This window comes from Carlito syrichta, unplaced genomic scaffold (genome assembly GCF_000164805.1).
Source record: "Carlito syrichta isolate Samal-C Ts95f unplaced genomic scaffold, Tarsius_syrichta-2.0.1 Scaffold313175, whole genome shotgun sequence".
Taxonomy (NCBI): Eukaryota; Metazoa; Chordata; class Mammalia; order Primates; family Tarsiidae; genus Carlito; species Carlito syrichta.
This window is the reverse complement of record NW_007257271.1, coordinates 17,971-25,266: the sequence shown is the minus strand read 5'-3', so window position 1 is coordinate 25,266 and position 7,296 is coordinate 17,971.

Genomic DNA, 7,296 nt, shown 5'->3' with positions numbered 1-7,296 from the left:
AGAGTGAGACTCCAACTCAAAAAAAAAAAAAAAAAAGAATGTATTGAGCAGTAACAGATCTTAATGTTCCCACTACAAAAAACATGGTATCGGCCGGGCACGGTGGCTCATGCCGTAATCCCAGCACTTTGGGAGACCGAAGCAAGAGGACTGCCTGAGCCCAGAGGGTTCAAGACAAGCCTAGACAATAAGCCAAAAAAATTAGCCAGGCTTGGTGATGCGCACCTGTGGTTCCCAGCTACTTGGAAGGCTGAGGCATGAGGGTCGCTTGAGCCCAGCAGGTCGGGGCTGCGGTGGCAGTGAGCATGCCACTGCACTCCTGACAGAGTGAGACTTCTACACACACACAAAAAGAAAGCAGCGCATCCCTGGCTCATCCGGGAGACACAGTCACAGCACAACATCTCAGCCTGGACTTAAAATTTCTGGACTCCCCTCCACAGCACAGTGCCACATGTTTTCATGCAAATCGCCAAGTCAAAGGAACACCTGAGGACAAAGCCAGGGCTTCTGCTCTGCTGCAGTCCTCTGCCCTACTAGGCAGGAATGGCCACTCTGTCTCTCTCCCAGCAGCCCCAAGTGCTTAAGCACGTCCTGATGGCTCCATGTCCTACAGATAGGTACCTGGAAGGCCTCCAGGTGGCTCCAGTTCAGCTCTATTTAGAGAGAAGAGAGAGATGCCAACCAGAGGCTACACCAGAAGCAAAGACCTGGCAAGGCCCTCGGGTGCACAGCCTCACCCGAGAGTAGCTAGTCCAGTTCCAGCAGGCTTTGTGTGTGTCAAGGCAGAATGCTGCATCAAACAGCTGTGGGGCGTTTCACTCCAATTCAGACCAAAACTGTCTGCATTAACTTGTCTAACTTGAATTTTCATCTCAATATCATGTAGCTTGAGGAACTTTGGAAGAATAATGACTTCTTAGAAATAATGTCCCCTGCAGGGTGTGGTGGCTCAACCCTGTAGTCCCAGCACTTTGGTAGGCAGAGGCAAGAGGATTGCCCGAGCCCATGGGTTCGAGGCCAGCCTGGGCAAATCGGTGAGACCTCTTCTCTACGATAATTTTTTAAAAATTAGCCGGGCGTGGTAGTGCGTGCCTGTAGTTCTGGCTACTTGGAAGGCTAAAGAGGAAGGATCATCTGAGCCCAGCAGGTCAAGGCCACTGTGGCTGTGAGTGGGCGACTGCACGCCAGTCTGGGCCACAGAGTGGGAGGGAGGGAGGCGCCTCCAGTGATCTTCTTTTCAAGTTGGCCCCGAGGTGGGGGGGCTGGCTACAGGTTGAGTCAATATTCTAGGAATATTGTAGTGTGAAGTCAGTTAACCAATAACAAGCTAAAGCTTTATTATTATCAAGAGTTGCTTAATCCCTGGTATCTGATTAAAAACAAACAAACAACAACAAAAAAAAAACAGGCCCAACAAATCAGGCAAAGTTACTTAAAATTTAATAGAAAAGTTATGTCCAACAATTGGGTAAAAGACCTGAAGTCTAGGCCCAGCGTGGTGGCTCAAGCCTGTAATCCCAGCACTTTGGGAGGCTGAGGCGAAAGAACTGCGTGAGCCCAGGGATTTGAGATCAGCCTGGGCAACGTGGCGAGACCTTTCTCTACAATAAATCAGAAAATTAGTCAGGCATGGTGACGCCTGCCTGTAGTCCCAGCTACTTGGAAGGCTGAAGCGGAAGAATCACCTGAGCCCAGCAGGTTGATTGCTGGGGTGGCCGTGAGCATGCCACTGCACTCCAGCCTGGGCAACAGAGTGAGACTCTGACTCAAAAAGACCTGAGGTCTCCTCTTCCTCCTAGGGCAACATTTAGATCTACTTTTCTAAGGCGCCACCAGCATGAGAATTCCCTGAGGAGCTGGTGGAAGACACGAATCTGAGCCCTACCCCAGTCTGAAAATCAGCATCTCCACGAGGTAGGGAGTGTAGCGCTAACCAACACCCTAGGTACCAGTTAAACAGGGAAGAGCCAGTTTTAAATAACTCTACACAAAAAGCCAGAATGAAATGAGAAAACAGAGGTGAGCACATGGCAGGCAGTCACTGAAAATGGTTTTCCCGTAAAAGACTCCAAGAAGTCTGCAGCAATAGCCTTCAGGACACTTTTTTTTTTCCTTTATTTCACATGAAGGCATCGTGTGTCCCCAACCAGAAAAAGTGCATTATCTGGAGTCATTTGCATGACATTCCATCCAGCAGGATTTTCGAGCCTGGCCACAAAGGCAGGGGCCAGATTAACCCTTGCCCACACCCTGGCTGCTCTCTGGGTCTGCTCTCCTCACCTCCGCAGACAGCAGCAAAACAGGAAAGGGGTTCAGGGAGGTGCCCTCAGCTAATGGCCCTTGGGCGAAGACTCCTCCAGAATGTTACTTGTCCTTGGCTGGGCTGGAACAGAAAACCCAGCAGGGTAACGGGATAAGCACGCAGGCGGGTATTAAGCCCGCTTCCCGGGGAAGATTAAACACAGTTAATTAAAACCCCGCAGAATGGGAGGCACGGGGATTAGTTGGCAAGGGAGGGGAGGGGGACCTGCTAGCAGAGGTGGGGCCTGCCCAGATTTCCTTCCCAGAGCTCTTTTGCCACTAATCAAGATTAAATGTGCTGGGCGAGACCGGGCTGTCTATTCCAGCCTGGCGGATCCCAGGGAGTCCTTCCTTGAAGGCCACTGGGTGAGCCTGTCCCAAGAGCTGGGAAACCCGCAATGTTTTCACCAAAAATAAGCTTACCGGAGGTTACGGCCGTGTCTTAAAACTGGAGAATGCAACAAAGGAAACGGAGGAGGGGTGTTCTCGGAGGTGCAAAAATCACTGACCCTCAGTATTTCTTCCACCTCCTGCTGTCATGCAGGCCAGACCTGGGGGGCTTGGAAGCTGCAGGACACAGAAGGCTCCCTTGGAGGGCAAGGACCGCCCCTCCTATACTCACCAAAGACAGGACCTGACAAATTCAGGCAAATCCAGAACCCATGCCTGGTCACCATGTTCCTGGCCCATGCCCAGCTGGAGGGGCCCTAGCCAACACCCCGATAATCCCACAAACCTTCCTACCCCCGCCCCCCAATTACAGGAGACCAAGGACATCACCATCAAAAAACATTTATTAAGCACCTAAACGGCCTAGAGTCCAGGCAGAGACTCATGCGGGCTGGGCCCTGCCCTGAGAGAGGGTCATTTATGGCCATTAAGGCCAGAGTAAGGCAGGCTCCCAGAGGCCCATAAAACTCCCAGGGAAGGAAGTGGGGATTAACCACTTCCTCCCACCTCTCGAGAAGGGGTTTCAAGTTGTACCAAATTGCAGAAGAGAGGGTTCCCGGGAGGGGGTGGGGAGACGTGGATCAGAAGAGCCCACACCTGGCTAAGGCCTGTATGGCGGCGAGGCAGGGGTAACCCTGGGGTTTCTCTAATTGCTTTGATTTTTACAGATGAGCGCTTTGCAGTCCCCCACGCCCAGGCCTCTCTGTGAGGCACATGCTGGCAAGCCTCCCCACCCGCCCCTTGGCACGGGTCTGGACTCTGTCCAGCAAGGGACGTTGAGCACACGGGGATTATGTGTGCGCGTGTGACAAGTGGAGCGCTGGTCCGAGGGCGTCATTCTTTCACATGCTGGGTCAGAAACCGTCCATCCTGGGTAACGTACTACCCTACCCCCTCATCTTTCACTCAATGTTCACTGAAAATTTCAGCAACTCTTTCCCAAATTTAAGAATCCCAGCACTTTGACAGGCAGAGGTGAGAAGAGTGCCTGAGCCCAGGGGTTCGAGACTAGCCTGGGCAACTTTGCAAGACCTGTCTCTACAATAAATTAAAAAAAAAAAAAAAAATCAGCTGGGCGTGGTGGCTGTATAGTTCCAGCTACTTGGAAAGCTGAAGCGGAAGGATTGTGTGAGCCCAGCAGATGGAGGCTGTGGTGGCCGTGAGTGTGCCACTGCACTCCAGCCTTGGCGAGAGAAACAAACAAAAAAACAAGCCAAAGCTAGCTCGAGTTGAGAAAGCTGAAAAGCAGAAAAGCTACATGCCCATAGGACTTCCTGGATCGAGGGCGTTGAGTTTGGCTTCAAGCTTCCTGGCAGCCAAAGCAAAATAAGCAACACAAAACAACCGTGTCATTATCAAACTATCAGCCTTCGAGATATCCAACAATTTTCCCTCCTGGGCAGCCCCAAATGCACAACCACAAACAGGCAGGTATGATGACCTGCACTGGAAGCTTCCTGTCTCCCCTCCCTTCTGAGCTGTGGAAAAAATCCCTGCTGCAATCACACAGGGGCAATGTTTCCTTTTCATGCTAGAAAAAGCCAGTAGAGCCTGGGCTCGGTGGCTCAGCCTGCAATCCCAGCACCTTGGGAGCCTGTGGATTCAAGACCAGGCAGGGCAACTTGGTGAGACCTCATCTCTACAATAAATCAAAAAATGAGCCAGGCATAGTAGCATGGGCTGTAGTTCCAGCTACTTGGAAGGCTGGGACGGAAGGAACGCCAGAGTCCAGCAGGTCGAGGCTGCGGTGACCATGAGCATGCCACAGCACTCCAGCCTGGGCGACAGAGTGAGACTCCGACTCAAAAAAAAAAAAAAAACAAAAGAAGAAAGAAAAAGCCAGTAGAGACAGGTGCCCAGAACCGAGCAGAGTTGCTACCAGGTGTATACAGTGAGTTCAAACACTTCACAGTAGAAATCCTCTTCTAGAAACTCTACCCTGGCTGGGCTCAATGGCCCAGCCTGTAATCTCAGCACTTTGGGAGGCTGAGGCGAATGGACTGCCTGAGCCCGCGGGTTCGAGTCCCACCCAGGCAACTTGGCGAGACCTCGTCTCTGCAATAAATCAAAAATTAGCCAGGCATGTTAGTGCGCACCTGTAATTTTGGCTACTTGGAAGGCTGAGGCGGAAGGATCGCCAGAGCCCAGCAGGTCGAGGCTGCGGTGGCCAGGAGCGTGTCACTGCACTCCAGGCTGGGCGACAAGAGTGAGACTTCAACTCAAAAAAAGCAAAAAAACCAACCCAAAAAACCCTATCCTACTGCCCAGACCCTTAGGGACCAGAATGGTGGTGGTAGGGTGTATCTCACTGTGACACCACCCTCATAAACAGAGGCCTATAAGGTGGCACAAGGGCAGCCAGGGGATGGTTGGCAACAAAGGAGCCGAGCGGGGGAGAGAGTTCTTGCCCCTCTCCCGGGCAGGCACTCAGTTCCCAAGGAGCCCTGGCATCCACCACCCCCACCCTCAAGCCAGGCTTCTCTTCTTTGCCAGAACCCACAGGCACGGGGGTCACAGGGACCCTGTTCCAGGTATTATGTCATTGAGACAAAACACTTGTGTATCTGTCAGACCCAAACACAGAGCTGGGAGTCTTCTGGGGAGGAGCCTTTCAGGTTGGGAATGTCAGACCCTCCCAACAGCATTAAGGAGGGTCAGCCAGGCACAGTGGTTCAGGCCTGTAATCCCAGCACTTCGGGGGCCGAGGCACAAGGATTGCCTGAGCCCACGGGTTGGAAACCAGGTTAGAAAACATGGCAACACCTCTCTACAATAAATAGAGTCTGGGCAACCCTCTCGGGTCCCCTCCACTGTGGGAGCTTTCCTGTCCTCTCAATAAATCTTGCCTTCTCACTTTCTGGGGGGAAAAAAAAATTAGTCAGGTGTGGTGGCACATGCCTATCGTTCCAGCTACTTGCAGGTTGAGGCTGTGGTGGCTATGACCTGGCTATGACCGTGCCACTGCACGCCAGCCTGGGGGACAGAGTGACACTCTGACTCAAAAACAAAAACAAACACAAAGAGGAGACTCGCAGTTAGATTTGCATTTCAGATAATTTTTTTAACATAAGGGTGTCCTAAAGATTGTACAGAACGTACTCATACTTTAGGGGGGAAAAAAGCATTGTTCATCTGAAATTCAAATTTACCTTTCACGGGGAAGGGACTAGATCTGTCAATGCTGGTCAACAAGCTTTCTGGTGCATTCTGAGGGTCCAATCGTGAAGCTCCACGAGCCTCTTGAGAAAAGAAACCTTGAACCTCGAAAGAGAACTCGCCATTGATAGAAAAGAAATATTAAGCCAAAGATCGGACACAGTGCTAAACTGTGCTAAACTTACTCCTCATCCTTTTTTTCTTTTTTTAATGAGGTAAGGGGCCTTGACTGTAAGACAAAAGCTGGCTCACTTAGTCCAGCCCAGGGTTGACCGAGAAATGACTAGGCATGTCCCCCGGGCCTGGCCACCGCCATCTGAGCCCTGAGAGCTACCCAGCAGGCTTCCCAGGCGCTTGCTACTCAGGCCAATGCATTCCAGGAGGCAGCCATTCCCACTGAACAAAGGGCCCAGGGAGGAATTCCTGCTGCCCCAAGCATGTGGGATGGGGGTGGTATCCAAACAAAACTGGACGGAAAAAAGCACCTCGGACAAGAGGCCCAGGGAAGCCCACTGCCCTCTTCGTGCTGGCAGTGGAGTAGAGAAGACCCAAGGAAAAGACTTCAGCACCGACATCCCAACACCGAACACCAAACACCAAACGCAACCCAGCAATCTAGGGGCTTTGTCTCAAAATGTGATGGCGTAAAAATTCACGAGAGAACAATCTCGACAGGAAGCAGGCCTGCATCGCTGAACTTAATCATTAACTTTATCTTGAGGGTCTTCTTTGTGTTCCTAGCTTTTACTGTAGCCAATGCAAACAGCTTACTGTCTTCAGAGCACAGAACGCAGGGTCTGTTTGGCCTGCTTAAAACTGCAGCTCCTGCGGCCACACAAACGATTCCAGGGAGATTCCTGGCAGGGCTCCCCGGCCAAAAGGACCCGGGGAAGGAGGGGGTGAGACCAGGCGCTGGCGAACCCGACGACCTTTCCCCCCTTCCTCCTCTTCTCCCTTCCTTGCCAGATGTACTTGAGGGGAGATGGCCGACTTGGGCTTTCAGGTCTCGGGAAAGAGGTTTTGGGGGCAGGCTTACACAACGGCGAGGTCCTCTCTTGAGGGCAGAGGTGGCAGGTTTTAAACGGGGCCCAGCAGCTCCCTGGAGCCAGTCTGAATTAACTCTGTAAACACTGGCGGGACATTTGCTTTGTAGACACAGTTCTAATTGCCCATCGAGTCCTGAGCAAAGTGTTTCCCAGTTCAAATGCCCAGCTCCTCACAAGCAAGCGCCCAGGTCTTTCTTCTGGGATCCCCACTAGTGACTACTCTTCCCTCTGTCTGGGTGCAACCCTCTGCCTTAACACCCTTACCCCACTCCAGCCCAGCCAACCTCCTATTTCCGGGAAGACCCAGGTCTCACTGGCTTGAGGAAAGAATTAGACGTAA